This window comes from Catharus ustulatus, chromosome 1 (genome assembly GCF_009819885.2).
Source record: "Catharus ustulatus isolate bCatUst1 chromosome 1, bCatUst1.pri.v2, whole genome shotgun sequence".
Classification (NCBI taxonomy): domain Eukaryota; kingdom Metazoa; phylum Chordata; class Aves; order Passeriformes; family Turdidae; genus Catharus; species Catharus ustulatus.
The window spans coordinates 63,370,734-63,391,579 of NC_046221.1; the positions used below are offsets into that span (position 1 = coordinate 63,370,734).

General features: G+C 39.8%; 1 long non-coding RNA gene across 1 annotated transcript in view; it reads left to right on the top strand.

Annotated features, from left to right (window-relative positions):
- Nucleotides 1–1,253: 1,253 nt before the first annotated feature.
- Nucleotides 1,254–20,846, top strand: part of LOC117007538 — a 101,764-nt gene continuing 82,171 nt past the window's right edge. Inside the window, exon 1 of the long non-coding RNA XR_004420159.1 lies at nucleotides 1,254–1,328. This is a non-coding gene — a long non-coding RNA (uncharacterized LOC117007538). The remainder of the gene's footprint in view (nucleotides 1,329–20,846) is intronic.

Consider the following 20,846-nt stretch of genomic DNA (forward strand, 5'->3'; position numbering starts at 1 on the left):
CCTTATGAACTGTCACTGGCTTGTCTCAGTGACTGGCTCTCCCATGAGAATGAGTAGTCATTGGATATTATTTCTCTTTCCTTTCTCCAAGAATAAATTATTGTTAATCGGCTGTGACTTCCTACTCTCTCACCAGCATGAGAGGACACTAGTTTCTCTGTTTACTTCTTTGTAATTAAGAAATTAGACACAACTTTGGAGGTCTGAATGCATGACAATGTAAGGTGGAAGAAAATGTTCAGCCAAGTATCATAATCCTAAAAAATCCCTTTTTTTTTTTACCTTCCTATGACTTGGAAGTGCCAGACAGGGTTAAATGTGCTCCAGTCCTGCTGGCAGCTGCTGCCTGCCCCAAAATAAGGGACCCAGGGAAGCTGTGACAAACAGGGATCACCAGGGATGCAAAGGAGGATCTTGGATGGGAGTAAGGCAGAGAGTGGTGGTGTGAGATTTCCATGGCAACAAGGTGCCTGACTATGGGTCATCTGCAACTCCAGTGCAGAAATAACTCCACGAGCCTTCTGTAAATAAATAAGTGCCTGGAGCTTGATCCTTCACTGGTATAAGTTCAGACTTGTGTGGTTGCTTTTGATAGATGACTCATGCTGTGAACATATAGCTTGTGGAAAAAGAAAAAATAACTTACAGTTCCCTGGTGCTTTTTTAATGCTTATAGAAAATCTGTCTCTTTTTAGTGGAGGTTATTTTTTAAAAATATAAACATAAGTTCCTGAAGATATAATAATTGGTAACATAGCAGTTTGGTTTATGAGATCTACTGTGTCTGTTATGAAAATCTTCCATATCTTACAGTTCGTAAGAGTGAAGGTAGAAGCATACCAAATCCAATGTTTTTGATTAAAAATTTCTGTCCTCTGAAGAACATTCCTAAAGTCAAATCCTATTTTGTATCATATGTGATGCTTTAAAAAAATGCTGGACTCCACTGCTTAGAATTAGAATGAATGTGTTAGAGCTAACTCCTGTGTTTTGAAATAAACCTTGAAAAATGACTATAAAGTGGTGCTGATAGTCAAACCAAGCATAAATCTATAGGTATCTGATAAAAAATAAAATGTCAGAGGAAAAGCAGAAAGGAAAAAATCCTATCTAGTTCTCTTCTCTGTGCTAAGACTCAGTGTAGACTTAGACTAACTTGTGACACCATCTTTTCATGGCAAATGTTTTCTAAGGTTCCCAGTGTCATAAATAGTATCCATTAGCATCATCCCTTTGGTTTCCTTAGTAACTGAGTCAATTCAATGATAGTTTCATCGGCACAGAAAAGCACCAGCTACCAGAGTTATGGACAGAAGTACAAAAAGCAGGTAGGATGGAATCTATTTGTCTACAGACAAGCTTTATTTCTTTCCTTGTTTCTATTTTATGAGTTGCAAGCCTTTAATCACAAATTAAGCACAAATCTCTTGAAACTGTGCTGTGCTTGTGCATCAGTGATGGTTGATGCTGACTCTAAGGGGATTCTCAAATCCACTCAGCCCAGCTGCAAGAATCTTGATATTTTATCTTCACAGCCTGAAAACCTTCTTTCATTTTTGGATTGAGTGTGAATATATCACTTTCTTTTTTTGAGTATTAATTAGAAACTTTCAACATTATGGTAATGCTGGGACTTGTTTCAGCTTTCAGTGGGTAGAGGAAAGGGGCCTGGTTGCTCCTGCTGCTTTCTTCATTCCTTTCCAGTACAAAGGGGTCACATGCAGTTTGTGTTTTCTGTCACTCAGATCCACTCTGAAGAAGAAATTCAGAAAGCAAGTAGGAATTGCAAAAGGCTGGTGTTCATAAATTGTTCTGCAGACTCCACTTGTGCAGGAAGATGATATGGCTGGAAGATGCTGGAAGATGCAATCCTTTTAAATATATATATTATATACATATTTTATTTTCTAGAGAAGCTTCTTTAATGTCCTGCTAAAGCTTCAGGACAACTCTGTGTGGTTCTGTCTGCAGAAAGGCTTTCTTCTCTTAATTTGCACTGCATTGTCAGTACCAAATATCACTAAGGAGGGAAGTAGTGCTATGATAGTGACTTACTGGAAAAGCTCTATACTATTTATAGGAAAAGTATTTTTTTTCTCTTTATTTAATTTTTTTTTCCATTTCTTCAGTTTGACAGATGGATGTATTCTGAGGAAATACCACATGTAAGATGAAAACATGATTGTGTCAACTGCTACTCCTGAAACACAGACAAAAGTTTAGTGTTATTACTTTTGTTCATTTAGATACTTAAAAAAATACTAAAAACACAGTTAATATCAAACCCCTTGAAGTAGGTCCAGAAGGTCTCTTAGTTTCTTGTGGAAACTTCCCAAGCTAACCATGGAACATAAAAAATTATTAAACAATAAATTCACTGCATACTTTACTTAGTTATGATGACTACTGCTCCTAAACTTCAATGGTTTCTGTATCCGTTCTACCAATCCCTAAGCCCACTGCCATGAGTAAGATTTCTTGCAGGTTTCTGAGTTCAGTGTTGGAAAAAATCAGGTGGACGAGTCAGGCTTGCTCACTGTCATGAGTGCTGGGAATAGTGCTCACCCCCTGAAGTAACGGGACACAGTAGCATGAGTCAGTGGCTTTTTTGGGATTCTGCTTTCCCCCAGCCACTTTGTGATTCAGTTCCTACAGTTGCCATGAAGGAGCTGTGACAAGTTCAGCCTGATGGCCACAGAGAACTATATTCCAGCTTAACTGAGGCCATGAACTTTTTAAGAATGTGAGAATGTCTTCATAGTTTCAGTAATGTAGGGATTGGAAGCTGTTCAACAGTCTTCCAGCACCATTACCTTAGTTCTAGTGGAACTTCAATGTGGCACTTGCCTGTTGGGATTCCAGTAAGGATATAAGCTCATTTGATCTGAGGTGGAGGAGGAAAAAGGCATGGCCTCTTAGGCATGTTAGAGTTGTTGCTCAGTATCTCATGTTAGTGTGGACATTTGTCATCAGTTTTTGTTTGGCCATGGTGTAAGGTAGAAGTATTCAGTGTGTATGCAGATGATTTTTTTTTCCCTCCCTGAGTGTAACAGACCAACTAGTTAGCATCTACCTGGATGCATATAGGTCACCTGTCATGACCACATGTCTCTCTTGTGACTGTGTAAGCATTTTTCCCCCACACACCTTCTTTTTTCTTTCTCCCTCACATTTGCTTTTTTTAAGTACCTTGATGTTTTTGGCAGAACTCAGCACAACAGATCTCCTTCCTACTGGTCAGCTCTGGGATGAGCTCACTCCTACCTACTGGTCAGCTTTGGGATGAGTGATTATCACTATCCTGAGCAGCAGTTGCTCAGGGAATTGCATGTTATGGATTTGATGTTTGTATGTTCAATGAACATGTTAAATGCAATTCCAAACAGGTTAATAGTGTGAATGTTTGGCTGAAAAATAAAGGTTTCCCCCCTACTAATTACCATTCCCAGAATTAAATTTTTTGCTCTTGCAAAATCTCAGGATGTATTTGCAGACCTGAAACTTAAACTGTTGTTCTTTACTCAATTCGCACTGTTTGGTGGAGGGTGTGGAGAGAATGCAATTTTGACACTAAGGTAACTGGGCTATGAACACAACATTTTAGATCTGTGGGAACATTTGGAAATTTGTTCATGAACAAACTTCCAGGTACTTGAAAGACCCCAAATAATATTTGGCTGAGCCACTTTGTGGTTCTCTCAAATTCAGGGAACTCTCAAAATTCAGGGAAATCTCTCAAAATTCAGAGAAACTTAATTAAAAGCCTAATTAATTATTTTGAGATGAGATGCACCTGTATCCATGAGCTTTAAAGCATGGAAGCCACCACTGATGCTTCAGGTTTCTGTGCTGTCCCTCTTCCATGGTGATAGGAAAGTGCAGTTTATTTACAGTTGATGCAACAAGGTAATATTGATGAAAGCAGTTGATATATGTTTTCACTAGACATACAGATACCATAATGATGGTACAATTCAATGGATGCTCCTAAAAATTGGTAGGTATGAGTCAAACAGGTCTTGACTTTCAGTGCAATCCATATTCTTAGTTAATGCTTTTTGATTGCTAATGCAAATAAAGGGTGAAAGTGTAAGCAGCATAACAACAAGCAAGTAATTTTCTATTGGCCATGTGACATGGGACTGTGTGTGTATATCTTTGCAAAAATAAAGGCTACAGAAAGAACTTAAAACCAAATTAACTGAGCTATTTTTTTTTTCTTCATTCTTTTAAATAAGTGGTTCGTGAATCAACTATCACAATACTCGGGACTTCTGATAATTAGGACAAACCACATATTATATGGGAGTTCTGCTATGTTTAGATATCCAGTGGCCTGGAAAAGAATTCAAAGGATCTAAGCAGAAATGAAGTTTAAAGGACCTTCGGGGCAGGAGAAAGAGGAGATTTTCCAGAAATGCTTGTGAAAACAGCCAGGACTATTTCACATGTGATGGTCCCAATTCAAAAGCACTTTTGGAAAGCAGGAAGAAAATTTTCTGTTGGAGAATTGCTTCAATTCTTTGAATTTCATCATTAATGCTTGAAAATATCTTCTCTGTAGAAGATTTGTATAATATTTAATTGCTCTAATTATAAATATTTATTATAGAAGCAATTACACTCATACAACCAGGACATATGCAACAAACTGGTCATAGCAGAGATTTAATTTCCCCTTTTCAGATGGTGTTTCCTCAAGGAAATAAAGTGCAATAATATTATACCACATAAATATTACTGAGAATATGTTACATGTGCAAGGGCTTCAAGAAGTGAAAGTGAAATCTTTACCCAGCAAATTAATCTGCAAGCATAGTTACATTCGCTGTAACTAAAATGCTGCGTGAAGGCATCGTATTTAAAAAATACCCACAACATCAAGAGATTTCATTGGCATTTCAGAAACAGAGGAATGTTGATGTTAGGTTTCATGTCTTGTTCCACTCCACCAGCCTTTGTAAGCTACTTTGTTTGGCACTACTTGTGTCAACCACCTCAAAATAGATTTGGTATTAAAACAACATCAGCCTAAGTGCTTTGAGCAGTCATCCTTATCATGAGAGGATCTGTTAACTATCCCATGAAATGGACTTGTTGGAAGCAAACAGCCTGGAATAGGGAATGAATTACTTGCCTGCCATCAGCCCTCCTTTGACAGTGTACTCAGATTGAATTCTAGTCTGGCAAAGTGTGATAGAAATATACAGCTTGCTCATGCAAAAGTGTTCACAGCCACTCTTCTCTGCGAAGATCTCTGGTGAGGAAGAGCAGAGCAATGATCCTGCAAACAGCTCTTTTCTTGTAAGGCATGTCCCATGTTCATCTATAAAACATTTTTACTAAAAAAAGAAAAACAAAAAAACAAAAAGCAAAAAACCCTGTAGAGTGCATTTAAAAATAACAAGAAAAAGTCTACTTTTTTCCCCTACTAGGAAGCCATTACCTGGCAAAAATGGGAGTCATTGCACTCCTACTGTTGAGAGCCTGAAAGATGCTCTGCTGCCAGGTGAATGAGCTGTGCCCAGGTACCAGCAGACATATCTTCTTCCTGTGCTCTCCAGGAGTGGCTGTCTTGCAGTAAGAGAGTAATTTCCAGGGATGTGTCTACTTTAAGCTTTCGTGGCTTCCTTTCTATTCATGCTGAGCCTGTGTAAAGGTTTCCATATACCCCCCTGATGGGCTTGGGGAAGGAACAATTTTTCGTCTCCCCTGCCTTCCTCCTCCCTGTGAAATGTGCTATCTGACACTTTTACAAGCACAGAGAAAACAGAGCCAGGACAGTCCCTTGATTCAACTTGTCTTGCTGTCAAAATGGGTTTTAAAATACCCTGTCAATTAATCTCACTGAAATGTGAAGGTTCTACTAGCTCTATGTCCTAGTTTGGAGGACAGGTGTCTGCTGAGAAAGGCAGGAGCTTCTCTTTGAAATGGAGAATGTAAACTCCCTCCCTTCAAATTATTATAACTTTGAAATCAAACGGCTCTCAGGTAAAGATATGGGAATTAGGAATAACAGTTCTTTTCTAGGGAAATTAAAATAGAAATACAATACTACAAAGAAACAAACCCCAAGCCCTGACAAAGCCAGAGTACAACCTGACACCCCGTCAGGCAGGGTGTTGGTAGCAGCCCCATTAAATGGTGGCTGCAGTCCTCTTGCAGTGACAGATGTGATTCAGTTGAAGCAGTGCTCCTGCAGAAGGTGCAGTTTCCTTCTGGAGGTCCAGTGGTGATGTGGAGAAAATCCAGCTTCCCTCTGGAGTCCAGTGGAGAAGGGGTTAGCCTGGTGTCCCAAAACCTCTGTTTTTATCTTGGTAAGAAATGTTGGGCCCTTCCCCCTGGCTGGAGCGACTTCCTATGGGATGAAGTAATTTTATCAGTCACACAGTGGGACTCAGTGGGCCATTAGCAGAAAATGACTCGCTGGAGGAAGGATGGGTTGTGAAAAGGTAAAGAACAATGCCCCGCCTGGTTTCAATGGATGGCCCATTAGCAGATTATCTGCCATTGAGATAAGGATCACTGCCCCCACCCTCAACAGATGGTGATAGAACAGATCTTTTATCACACCCTGTATTGTAACCCAAGACACTCTATCCTTGCAGCTCTGTGGCTAATTCATTTCTGATATGGAGGTGGGTTAGTAGAAGTGGCAGCGGCAAATTGCCCTCCTATCACTGCAACAGAAAAGTTAAAATTGAGTGATGCCCCATATACTGCAAGCTAGGAAGCCTTCTGCTAAAGAGAAAACAGGATACTTTAAATTAATGTTTTGTCCCTTGAAATCTGCATGCCATATTAATAAGGTGATTTCATTGCTATCTATACACCACCAGCCTGGTCTGGAGTTGATTACTCAGCACCCATTTGACTGGCAGGAACTGAGCGGGAGACTTTCCTTATATAATACTGGTAAAAAAGATGAAATTGGTGAAGCATTCAGGCTGCTAATCCAATACTTAGTCATTGCAAGATTCAGACCCTGGTTTCCTATGATACTGCTGAATTTAGCATTCAGCTTAATTCCGTTTTCATTCACCTTCAGCCCCCAGTGAAATATCATTGCCCACCTACAGGTTCATTTGACAGCATGAAACAGCAAAATTATCCTTTTCAGAGCAAGTATTTTAATTTTGGATTGCTAATAACCATAGCACAGTCATGATGTGGTGATGTGGAAGTGCCTGTGGTGTCAGCAAGCCACAGAAACCATCAGTGTTTTATGAATTTACCAGAATGCTAACCTTTCCCCAGGAATTTCCTGCTCCCTTCTTGGAATGGGATTTCAAAGAAGACAAGTACTTATACTCAGAAACAGCCTAAGAATGAAATGTTCTTCCTTGGGCTATATCAGGGTTCATTCATGCTTGTGAACATCAGGGACTTGGTTTGCAGAGCAACTTGAATGAAATGAGGCATTTTCCAACAGAGGTTCCTAACAGTCCTTTCTGAAATAAATGGAGTGGCTGATGGCTCTCAGAGCTGCAGTTGGTGAGATACAGTGTGTTTTAGCTAGTGTAGTGATGGGGTCTGCCTTTCTTTTCTACCACAAATCATATCACACTGAAGTATTTTGTCAGGAAATACTTAACAAGTATCACAAATACTGTTTAATCTCCCTACCTTTCTAAAGAAACTTGTATTTATTGTGGCTGTAAAGACTGGCAATTGAACTGGCTGATGTACAGATGTATTTTGGCTAACAGGAGAAACTTTTTTTTTTATTGACCATTCTTCCATTAGCTTTTCCCACAACAGAACCTGAAATATTTCCTATATGGAAACTTTCTCTGAGGGTAATATGCACTTTTAGAAGAAAGAGCTGCTAGACACCTCTCAGCAACTGCCTTCTTTAGTGTTTAATTAACTATCTAACCTCAAGTCAATATCAGAGCATTTTCCAAGAGTGTTAAACCTCACGTTGCAAGCAGTTGCATAAGTGCACCCTTTGAATAACAGCATCTGTTGCCCTTTGTTTTGTTGCCTGTACATCTGTGGCACCCAAGAGGCAAAGGTGTCTCCTGAGGGCCATCTGACAATGCACTGTCACAGGCGTGCACAAACATGACACTCTCGCTGTGCATTTCCTCATGGTATTAGGCACAGCACCAGAACATGAAGAATGAACACTCTTCTAATAAGAGAAAATCAGATTTTCTTTTTATTTTTGAGAGATGTGGGAGATGATGTGTACTCTTGTGCTAATTTCTAGTATATTCTTGATAGATAAAACCTAGAAAACTCAGTTCCTAAGGGCTTTGATTCCACCACACCATGAATCTGAGTTATAGTTGGCTTCCATATAGTTGCTGCGTGTGTTACCTCTATTCGTGCATTTGACATCAAGTTTGTAACCAGGAAAGCAAAACAAGAAAAAATACAATGTGGTAGGTTGCATAGGAAGTGCCTTAGTATATGTACCATATCCTGTTGGACAAAACTGTATTTCAGTGTGAATCTCTTTCTCCACCTGGAAGTTGAGGTTAAGATGACTGATCTCTTTTGTGAAGTACAGTAAATTCACGAATACAAGCCGCACTGAGTATAAGCCGCATATCTGGGTGTTGGCAAATATTTCGGTTTTTGTCCATAGATAAGCCGCACACGAATATAAGCCGCTCTGTCGTTCGCAGCGAGGACCTGCGTGCAATTAGTAACAGAACCGCGGGAGGGCGGGGTTTACTGGCTGAGCTAAGGCTGTGCAGGCTCGGCCCGCTAGGGGCTGCTGACGGGGCCAGGTGGCCCAGCCCGGTGCTGCCGCTCGGGGCCGGCCGCCGCTGCCACTGGGCTCGGTCACCCCGGGTCGGCGCTGCCCCACGGTGGCAGGCAGGGACGGAGCTTCCCCCGCTCCTACAGCAGCGGCGGCGGGCAGGGACGGAGCTTTCCCGTGCCCGTGGCGCTGGCGGCAGGCAGGGACTGAGCTTTCCCGCGCCCGTGGCGCCGGCGGCGGGCGTGGACAAAGCACCCCGCCTCCTCCCCGGGCCACAGCAATGGCTGCGCGGGGCTCCCGTTGGCTCCCGGAGCCGCGGCAATGGCAGCGCCCCCCCCCCCCCCCCTCCCTGAGCCGTGGCAATGGCGGCGTGCCCCCCAACCCCCCCCCCCGTCCTCCCCTGGGCTGTGGCAGAGGAGGGAAGAAGAGAGCTCTCCCGCCTCTCTCCCCACCCCCCCGTGCTGCCTGCAGGGAGCCAGGGCAACACAGTAACACTGTAACAATCGTGGAATGCCGGCTTTTACTGGCAGGTGCTTGGCTCGGCGCCCTGGCTGGCACGTCTGGGGTTGTAAATGTCAGAAAATTATTCACATATTAGCCGCCCCCGACTATTAGCCGCACTTCCGGGTTTCCACCAAAATTTTTGTCAAATTGCTGCGGCTTGTATTCGTGAAATTACTGTACATTAATATCTACTGATGAAAAAAACAAGATAACACATAGACTGCTATAAAACTTTGGAGTAAAATTGTACCTCACATTAAAAGTGTTTCTATTGCCTTACTTCCCTAAGTATATCAGTTCTGCCGAGGCATAAGCATCAAGGAATAGATATGATAGATCATTAATTGCAAAATTGAATTTCACTGTTCCAAACTTATTTTTCCATTAGCTCAAGCACCTAGTAAACACCCAAAATGTGTTCTTGAACAAATGAGTTCTTGGAAATTTTCATGTTGCAGTCAATGAGCTTGTACTTTATTTTAGAAAGGAACAGCAAATTGCATCTCCTGAGGTTTAAAAAAAAAAAGGCAGAAAAAAACCCCTGTAATTGTTTGTTTGGTGTTGGGTTTTGGTCTTTTTTCATGATGTAAAAAATACCCATAAATATTCTTAAGGAAGTCAGAATAAACAGAATCTTGATCTCCTATATATTGGTGGGGGTCTTATTTATTTATTTATTTATTTATTTATTTATTTGTGGGTTTCCTGTCTGTGATTGGGGATTTTTTGGTTTGTTTGTTTTCTTTTTTTAAGCATACAAGAATTGGAGTAAATGATATTTCAACACACAGAAATTGGAATTTTAAATACTAGGTAATCATAAACAAATAATATGAGTCCTCCTGTTTCCATCAGAAATCTTGACTGACCTAAGCCTTTACTTCTTTAGAGACGTTAGAAATTAAGTACACTCATAACATTATGTCTGTGAATTGTATCTATTGAAATAATTTACAGGTAAACAGTCTTTTAAAAGCAAATATAGCTACAGAGAAATGTAGTTAGAGTAGCTGAGAGTTAAGAATCTTGTCTGCTAGAGCTGTTAGGGACAGAAAGAAATCAGGTTAAGCATATTTATGATAAGACTTTCATCAGTGCTTCTATAAAGCCACAGCAAACAATGCAAGTGTGACACGAAATCACAGCCATTTCAGATTGTTTATGCAGGAGCTCTGGTTTATGCAAACCTGAAATGCCCTTGGGTGTTTAAGAAACCAACAAATTGACCTGAAAGTGTTGCTTCTTGTAACATTTAAATACATTAAATTAATTGTCTCACAAATGAAGACCTTCAAGTAGATTTTGTAATTGCTCAGATAGGGTCTATGGTATGAAGACCCCATTCAAAAGACTCTTATTCAAAGGAAGGCCAGAACTTTGGAGAAGAGGGGGACCCTGCCTATGGGAAAGGAAGCAAAATGGAAATCTACCATAGATATATATCAGGGCTAATTAGAGGTTAATTAAAGTAGATAGATGACTTTTCTTTTGTACATTAAAGATGCACAAATACTGACTTAGGTCTTGTTGCAGTGTTAGGGTTTTGGGTAGTGTTGCTGATCTGCTTTTCCTTATCAAGTTAAGTATTAGGTTAAGAATAAGTCCACCAATTTCCAAGGAAAAGTTTGATCTACAAGTAATATTTGGAGGATATGTAAATTCTGATATCCTTAATGAGATTTGTTTAGATCTGTTCAGTCTTTCCGCATTCCACCAGGCTCTGTTCCAATGTAGTATTTTAATATATAGTGGGTAACCCCTCCCTACCTCTGATAAATCAGGTCCAGAGGATTACCTCATGTAACCACAGTCTGAACTTTAATCACTCAGTGCCAGATAAAACTTGATAGTATGTTGGAAAGTTTTTCTTTGAGTTTTCATATTATTACTTAGTAAAGTGTTCAATTCTCTTTGCTGCTAAGCACTGGTAATAGTAGAAGACTTGAAGTTAAGGAACTAGTCCAATTATTTTTGGAGCATTCTGGGTCCATTATAAGTAGAGGACATAAGATGGTTAGATTCATTATAGCATAATATCTTTTCCCATCAGAAGCCCTGGAAAATAGGATAGTTCTGGCAGTGCACATCTTGCACTGAGAAACTATCAGGATATAGAAAAGGATTGTTTGGAAAATGGTACCTAATTTTAAAGAATTTAATATTTTTCCCCTAGGCACTTGTAATAGTATCTCCAAGAAACAGATTTTTTCTTAACCATTTCATTTCTCTTTTCTTTCTCTACTTTGGTGTTTTCTGCAAGTGCTGCTTTAGACAGAGTTCTCAGTCACAAACAAGTTGCTGTTTTTAATGTATTTTTGCTATTTAGGTTTCCAAAAGTGATTAATTTTTTGTCAAGACCCCACCCCAACTATTCTCCCTATCTCAGAGGGCTTGCATGCTAGATTTTTTCCTTTGTTTTGTTGGTTTTTTTTTTTCTCTTCCCCCCCCCCGCCTCTTTTCTTGGTTTTTGGGGTTTTTTTAGTTTTTTTAGAGGCTGGAGAAGGGGGAGGAATTTAATTAAGCCCTCTCTTCAGACGAATCAGGGAAAAAGAGAATCTTATAATGTTGCCCAATAAAATGAGATCTGGATGTTCTAACTCATTTTGAACCATTAATTAGCAGTAATTTGATGAGGATTAGTTGCCATAAACAGACTTCAGGATTTTCTAATTGATCTTTTCTTTGGATGGTATATTTTCAAACATATTAGCCAGAACTGACTTCTGTTAAATGTACCCAGTTGTCCCTGCCCTAAACATTTGGCCCCATCCTAATCTGTGACCATCATTACACTCACAAAAGCATAACTAATTTTGGTATGGGATAACTGATAAAATAGTCTCATGCCCATTTAGTAAATAGCAGCACAAAGATAGTAGCATAAATGTGGTAGCAGCATAAATATAGTGATAACTGTGATGTGTGGGAGACCCTGAATGGGTAGAGGATTCCACTGAAGAGGTATATCTTAGCTTAAATCATATCTTTACATGTTTATTTCACAGTGTCATGGCTCTTGGTTTATTTCCTGGATTTTTGATGTCTTAGGTAGAATTGGTTAATCCTTTCTATTCAGATGTGAAATGTTTGTGGGTTTGTTTTGGTTTTTCGGGTTTTTTGAGGTTTTTTGTGTGTGTTTGGTGTGGTTTTTTGTTGTTTTTGTTTTGGTGGGTTTTTTTGTTGTTGTTGGTTTTGTGTGTGTGTGTGTGTATGTTTGTTTTGCTTTTGTTTTTCTTAAGATAATGTCTTCCTTGGGACATAATCTTCCAAAGATTCTGCCCTTTCCAGCTAGGAGGGTAAAAATGTTATGGTCTGGGGTGCTACTCTTAATAATTAGGCTTCTGGCATGGAAACAGTTAATTATTCAAAACCAGGATTTCACTGAAGAAATTATATAAATAAATAAATTATATAATATAAATAAATAAAATATTTTATTTACTAACCCAGATTTTCATGCCTCCAGCATTTTTGGTGTTAAAATAAGAAACAGGCAAAAAACCCTAGAAGCCAGGGTGTGAGAACAAACAATGATAGTGCAAGAGCATCCTTGGTACCTTATTTGTATTGTACTGGGAACAGTCTGTTCAGTTATCAGCATCAGGGTGGCTGTGATCTGTCATGAAAGTAAAATTGGAACCACTGATAGGACAGCCCTGTGCTTAGAGACACGCACAGCTTGCTGCCGAGTATCTACTGGTCTGCTTTTGTGACCTGATCTGAGCTAGAAATTCTGCCCCTTGCTCTGCTGTGTCCAATAGAACAACTTGCTCCCAGGGTATCCCCAAAGACAGGTGCAGCAAAATTAATCCAGCCTCTAAATGCAATTAAAAAAAAGAAAAAGAAAAGAAAAAAAGGAAACAGTTTCTTGTTTTTTTTTTTTTTTACACCAAACTGGCTGCAGTAAACCTGCTAAACCAGAGAAAACTTAGATTTGTATGCATGAGCAGTAGCTGCCATTTAGCTTCCAGTCTGTAGAAAGGAGATAATGAGAATCCATGGCCAGGAGGGAGGATGGGAGGGCAAGGCCTCTTTTCATGGCTTATTGCTACTAGACTGTCAGGTAGAGGTAAAACTGCAGCTTGACTGCTTATCTTGGTGCCTTCTCCATCCTGTCTCTTAGCAGCTCTGACACACAGTGCTCCAAGAAGGTCACAAATTGAAGAATTGACCTTGCAGCAGGGCTTTGCTGTTTAGGGGTTTTTTATTATTATTTTTATTATTTTGGCAATGTCAATTTTATCCTTGCATGAGTTAGGGGAGTGTGTATCTGAACAGTATGATAAAGTACAGGCTATGGAACTACATTATGGTTGTCTTCCTGGTAGCAAACTTTGTCAGGGAGAGTTACAATGCACATGTGGATATGTTGTGGTTTAGGAATGGTATTGCCTAATTTAATGTTCCCACTGAAACCATTCCGAATTACACACCACCCACTCACTCCCCACTTCCTCTCCCTCCTCTCTGTGGAGAGGAGAATTGGAGGCACAAAAGGTAAAAATCACGAGTTTCTGTAAGAACAATTTACTGGAAGCAGCAATGAGATAAGAAAATGAGCCAGAACAGTGACAATATTAATGACCAAAGTGTGCAAAATACAAATGCTCACCATGATACCATGCAGAGTATGATAATTCCTGACTGCTTCCATGTACCTCCACCTGTGTTCCCAGAAAATGATGTGAGGTGCTGTTGAAAACCACTGGTTCTTAGCCATGCACCCTCCTGGCTACTGCAAAAAGTAATGGTTCTGGCTGGAACCAGGAGAGGATATTCTTTTTCTGCAAATAAGTACATAAACCTGCCTGATGTACTAGGTTGTCTGTCATATCTAGTGTCACTTAAGACCAGGGTTACTCTAGAAAAGGTTGGCTGGTAGACTTCTGTTCACAGAAACATAGAATATTCTGAGTTGGAAGTGACCCATAAGGATCATTAAGCCCAACTGTTCCACGAATGGCCCATATGGAGATCAAACCCGTGATCTTGGTGTTATAAGCACTATGCTCTGACCAACTGAGCTGATGTCAGTGTCAGCTTTCTCCTTTCCAGCCCCAACCATTATGTGATTCTATGGTTCTGTAACACAGTTTGGAGTCAGGAAACTCTGGTCTTCTCTCTGATCTTGACCAGAGCCTTAACATCTCAAAAATATCAGATTTCCACTATTCCCTGGTGATGATAACTCAGAAAGCTTTCTCAGAAATGCTCTGCAGTGGGGTTGCTGAGCAATGATTCCTCACAGCTCAGCAATGACCACCCCTTTACTTTGGGGAGATGAAGAAGCTTAGTTTCTTTTACAGTTCAAGCAGTACGAACCTTTTGGTATGTGCAGTATGGGGGTAAAGTCCCTAAAGTCCCCTCCTAAATGTGAATACAGAGCAATGGAATTTATGCTCACAATCAGGGAAGGGAACTCTGTTTGCTATGATACCAAGATCCATAATTGCTCTGTAGCCCTGAGAGTATCCCAGGAGCAATGCATTTGACTTTATGGTCCTAATCTGGGAGCTGACCTTTCCTTTTGGAACGACTGTTTGTTTCCCTCACCTACATGAGAGCTGTAGGTATGCAGTGAAAATTGTGATTAGAACTATGCAAACTAGAGAAGGAAAGGAAGGAGGTGTTTAAAGAAGGGGGTGAAAAGCTCAACCCCTCTTCCCAACTTCTCCTCAGATTTCCCTTGAATTGTTTGTTTTTCTCATTGTCTTCAGTCAGAATGGAAAAAAGGCTCCAGTTGCAGGAAGAACTGGGGATTTCTAGGCATTTTATACCAGCTGAGCTCATGATGCTGTTTTAATAGCCTATTGGAGATGACTCAGCCAGCTCAGACTGTGTAAAATCATCAATTATTTATTTCTAAGTTTCGTGCATTGCTGGTCTGTGGAGATCATTAATGTCTGGATAAAAAATTACTGGAGAGAGGTGGTGCCTTGCTCTCTTGCAACATCACTAAAATTTTCAAGTAAAGGTTGTAAACAAGGATGCTCCTCTAGAGCAATTGCAATCTGAGCATTTAAGGGACTATTCCTAATTTAGTATTCTGTGTTCTTTCTCTCTGCTTACGTAGTCAAACAGCAATGCTTGCTGTCGCAGTTGAAAAGACCTAAATTCATCCACATGCAAATTTTTGTGTTGCATATTACGGTGGCTTGGTTTCCTTAATAATTCTTCCCTGCTGTTGCACAAAATCATGTTACTCAGCTGTGACTCACTGGGCATCTGTTCACGTGTCATTTTGCTATTAGAACTTAATTGAAATAAAATGGGGCATTCTCTCTTCTATCCTCTGGTCTAGGCACTATTGTGATTTGCACTTTTTAAGAGATTTTTTTTTCTATTTAGATAGAGATTTTGCATTTGCAGCTGTGATGTCTTTGAGGTTTGTTAAAGTGATGTGTTTGTGTAGAGGCTTGTAAAAGTGTTACACTTTTAGCTAACTGATGCAGTTGCAGAAACCAGTACTCTGGTTTTTGGGTGCAGTGAGTCCTTCTACAGCATCCACAAAAGCCACAGTGTCGGTGTTAGAAGGTGCAGAGAGCTTCTTTCACTGAGAAAATTCATTCAAGCCTAGATCCTCTAAATCCATATATGTAGGAAGCATATGTAACACTTGTCCTTGTGTTCTTATCTGCAGCTCTTTTCCTATGTACTTTTGTTTTTAACAGAGCATCTCGTGTGTAAATACAGGTAGAAATTAGATGTTACTCTAATTAAATGGGGAGCAATCTACTTAGTGGTACCCAGTCTGTGCCAGATCTTGGCACTACAGCTAGGTCTTCAGAAACATCGTCTGCAGTTCTTCACAGAACTGTTTTTAGCATTAGTGCTTGCACTCCTACCAAAGATTTTAGTTTGCCAATAACATTTATATTGTAGCAGGAAAAATACAACAGTACCCAAAAAATATTCTAGTGGTGCAGAATCTATAGCTATGCTTCAGTAACATCACCATGTGGAACAAAAGGCAAATAAATAAAAAAAAAAAATCTTAAATTGGGGATCTGGCTTATTTTTTACTGTATCCAAGATGAGTAGTAGTAACTCAGCCATCAGGATGTATTTTATTAATTTTGACACTGTATTTGGGACCAAATTCAGTTCCCATTATGTAGCATTAAAATGATACTTTGCATATGCTGCTTGTGGGTGTTTGTAAAAAAGAAGCTGTCTAGAGGATTTTATAGTACCCTGAGACTGAGATATGTCTAAATAGGGGTAGGTGACGGATGGATTTGAAATATGCAGATATTTGAGCTGTTAACTGGTAATGCTAATGCCTGGAGTGATTTCTCATGTATTCTTAGTCTGCTTCTAAAGGGAGAAGGCTCTGTGCTCTCCAGCAACTTTATAGCTTCAGTCAGGCTTTGCCAGGAATGCATCTTGGTATTGTCCTAGGTTGGTGAATGTTATAAGGGATTTCAACCTTACCTCTGAAATTTGATATTGGGAGTTTGACCTTCCAGATTTGATCTTGGGTGCTGTGAGGCTTTTTCACATAGAATAAATTTCACTGCTCACCACCCCCTTTTCCTTCTCTCCTTAACTTATACTACTGAACCTAAAAGCAATTCATATTTGGCAGAAGTTGAAAGACAGTGATAAAAACTGATCCTAAAATGAATGGAGTCACTTGTGAAGGTTAGAACAACAATGTCAGAGCAAGAGGAGGTATTTACTTTCTCTGTGCGTGTGTGCTTTTTTCCCAAGCCTCCACAGTGAAAATAGCTCATCAAAATGTGCATAATCAAGCACTTTCAATGAATCATCAAATGCCATGAAATGTCATAGCAAAAAATTATTCTTGGGCCACTTGCTGAAAACACTATGCCTACTGATTTCCCCGGGTGGGTATGTGGCAGGACAGAAACGTGATGTGGAAATGCAGAACATGGAATCCCACCTTGTGAGAGCTCTACTTCCCTTCACTTACATCTTCCAAGGCATTGCTGTCTTCCATTTCTTCGGTGACTTACAAAAAGCTCCCTGTCATTATTTGCCATAATGCTCCCAATGTCATATTTAAAATCAAAGTAATTTTAGCAGAATGTACCATGTATGTGATTTAAAGGTCTCTCCATTTAAGTCACATTTTGCTTGATTATAAATAAGACTTACCCTACTACTTAGTTCATTATTTCCTTTTCTCTTATTAGTAAAACAAAACTTCAACCCTAAATGTAACCTAGCCACAAGGTCAAGGATCAGGACCATCAAGGAAGAATATAGAGAGGACAAACTATGATGATGGTTTGTTGGTCTATCATGTGCAAAACTGATTTTCATGTGCTGTGCTGTTGGAATTCCTTGTCTTGTTCTCTTTGTCCTTTTGTGCTGGCCCTCAGAGACCTGTGCACTTGTACAGAGGCAGGTTTGCCATGATGTCCAATGTTGTCAAGCTTTTTGCACCGCTATGTATTTGAAGAATGCAGTTTTCCATAAGTGCTGTACTGTGGCAAAAGAACAGGGCTGTGAAGAGAGAGTGGAAACCATGAGAGGGGAAAGCACCGGAATGACATATTTAATTTTCATCATCTTTGACAGCTGCTTCATACTGAGAGCAAATAAGAGTACCAATGACAGTATTTCTAGCTAATCCAGGTCTGGCATCTGCTTTTGGGGGGGCATTCTGCATCGCAGTTCTTCTTTGGCAAGTTTTCCCACCTCAGAAAATCAGTAAACAGGAGAGTTGCCTTGTACCTTTCTAAATCTGACACCCTTACAGATGTAAAGCAGCACCTGTGTGTTCAAAGAAAACATACACAACCCCCAAAACTTTCTGAAATCTGGGTCATGAATATAGATGCTCAAGTAAAATGGCTTAGCCTTCAGTGTCCAAACCTCCCTGTATCCGTGCCCTCTCTGATCACCAGTGCTGACCCTGCTGCCTGAGGCAGATGCTGCCAGAGGAGCTGACTGGGCAGCCTGGAGCCTGGTGGAGAGCAGCTGCATTTTATCTTCTCTGCCTCCTGCTTCAGCTGCTGCAGCATTTCGAAAGGGCAGGCTTAATGAGCTCTGTGGGGGGAGTGATATTCACACAAATCTTGATAATATGCTTTGATTAATTCAAGAGCTGAAGGTAGATGAAAAACATTTTTTTTTCTTTCTTAAATCCAGGGTATTACTTTATTGCTTTATCTTGCCTTTAATAGCACAGTGTATGTAAACACCTTTCAGTAGTGCACAAAGGAAAATTATTAACAAGGATTACATCTTTTCACTTGAAACACGTATTAGGCTTTCATGTAAAATCTGGTTTTCCTTCCCTCAGAGTGGGTATAAAAACAAACAAGCAAAACCCCTGGCATAAACCAGTCAATTTCCCATTATAATCAGTTTGGGAGTTGGGTGCCTTCCTGAGGTTTTCAAGCTCAAAGGGAATTCAATTGTGCCAAGTATTTTTTTCCATGTAATGTTAAAAAGTACATTAACCACCCTCACCAGTTCCAGTAGGAAATGAACTGCTCCCTTTCATTCTCTCTTTCCTGTTCCATCCTCCATTATTATTTCTTGCTTATTTCTTTGAAGTGGTGAGGAGCACTTTTCCCTTCTCTCAGTAAGCCAAATCCATAGAGGAATAGGAAAAATGAGCCCACCTTTCCCTGTGAAATTATATTTTTTTTTAACCCTGGGGTGACTTATTTTCAGACTTGGTCAGACACAGAAGTCTTTTACTCCTCTTGTACTGTGTGAATGGACTCAAATATTTTTTGGACTTATGTGTCTGAGCTTTGTTTATAGTGCCAATGTTTTTAGTGATTTTTTGTTTAGAGGTGTCTGTGTTTGTTTCTCTTGGATTGTGGGCAGTACCCTTCTACTTCCAGTAGGAACAGTAAAGCAGAAGATGCCTCCTGCAATATGAATGTCACCACAGTGGCCTTAATTTGTTTTCCTCTTGCTCAGTTTCCATCCCTCCCCCCCATTTCTGATGTTTTTATTTTTTTTACTTAACCAACTGGTCTTTTTGGTGCTGCTCCAGTCAGCAGCTTTGTATAAACTGAGTGAGCCTTCCATTTTTTTTCCTTAAAATATTTAATATTATGTAGATTAAAAGAAAGCTGCAGAGATCTATCTTAGGGTACTTATAAGCCGTGCAGCCATGTGATGTCAGCTTGCACATGCTGGCCAATTGGCAAGCTGCTGAATTTTGTCTCTGAGCAGTCGTTGCTTTCTAAGCAATTATTGGCAATGTAAATGCTGACCCTTGCTGCTCTAATTCTGCATGACCATGTATAATTCTTCTTTTGCTTTGAGAACTCTGCTTTGAGAGAGGCAGCGATATTTGAACACTAAAATTGTGTTAAAGGCTCAGATTACATTATTTCTGAAAAAACTTGAGGCTTTAGTGGAATTAAATGTAGCCAATTATGAGACAGAGTGATCTGAATTTTTTCTGGATTTTTGTTCACTCATGCCCTGAATAACATGAGCATTTCTATACTTTTTCCCTGCTACTGAATGCAGTTTTTTGTATTCTTATTAGGATTAAATAGTTATATAACGTACCTGAAATCTTCCAACTCTTGATTTCATTGATGTATTTTATCACCATTTTTTATAGACAAATTGCACAACTTTCCACCTTGGAAAGAAATCAGAAATACACAATTGTTGTATTTCAGCAAACTTATTCTTCATGCTTGCTTGAATCCTGAAATGCTGTTTTTTTTTGGTGCTGTATCATGTCTGTTTTCTATCAATATTTAGAAAGCCATTTTTTTTTCTCTTTATGTATTTGTGGAGGGTGTGGTTTTTTAGTGCTGAACTCTATACTCTGAAGAGAATTTGTGTAGAAACAACTTCAATTGTAAAGGATAAACAATATGTTTCTAGCCAATTGCAAGGCTAGGCACAAGATGTTGCATTTGCCTTCAGTCAGTAACTTAATGTGTGCCCTGGCAATGTCTCAATCTGTCTATACCCAAATAACACAAGCATCTTTGATGTGTACTTATATTCAGTCCTTTGGGAGAAGAGCTTTAAAGAAGGTATTTTGGTTAATGAAAAAGTCTGTGTTATATGGGTCCTGTGGAAGGATGATTTGACTTTTGAGCTTGAAGAAAAAATTAGTACACCAAAAAAAGTGGGTCCCAAATTGACACCTCTGGGATTGAATACCAACAAATAGTGCTGGATTAATATATTTCAGTCTGCAAACTGACTCGGGCAGTCCAGTCTTCAGCTGGTGGCAATGCTATATGGAAAAATGTAAGCCTACCTTCAAACTGCTGTAAAAACTTGAGGATGAAGGCACCCTGAGAGTTTAGCTGGGTTAGACTGGCAGTTTTCAGAGCTCATAATATCTGAAGGGTAGAATTCTTGACCAGAGTGTCCATGACAGAGATTGTGTCAACATGAAGCTGAAAAAACAGGAGGTGGGGAGCGGGAGGGATGTATCCCTCAGTTCTAATTTTCTCCTCAGATTTGCAGTTACCTTTACTGTAGGGATTTTCTTTGCTTCATAATAAAGTAGAATGCCAGAATTAAATGCAATGTAGATTTCAAAAAAATTGACTGTGATAATCCATCGCTACTGTCTTCAGGTGGAATACTGTCAGGTACAGTGAGAGAATGTATACGCTGTTTTGCATAGTTAAAAGAAAACAGCAAATTTCACCGTGGGTGC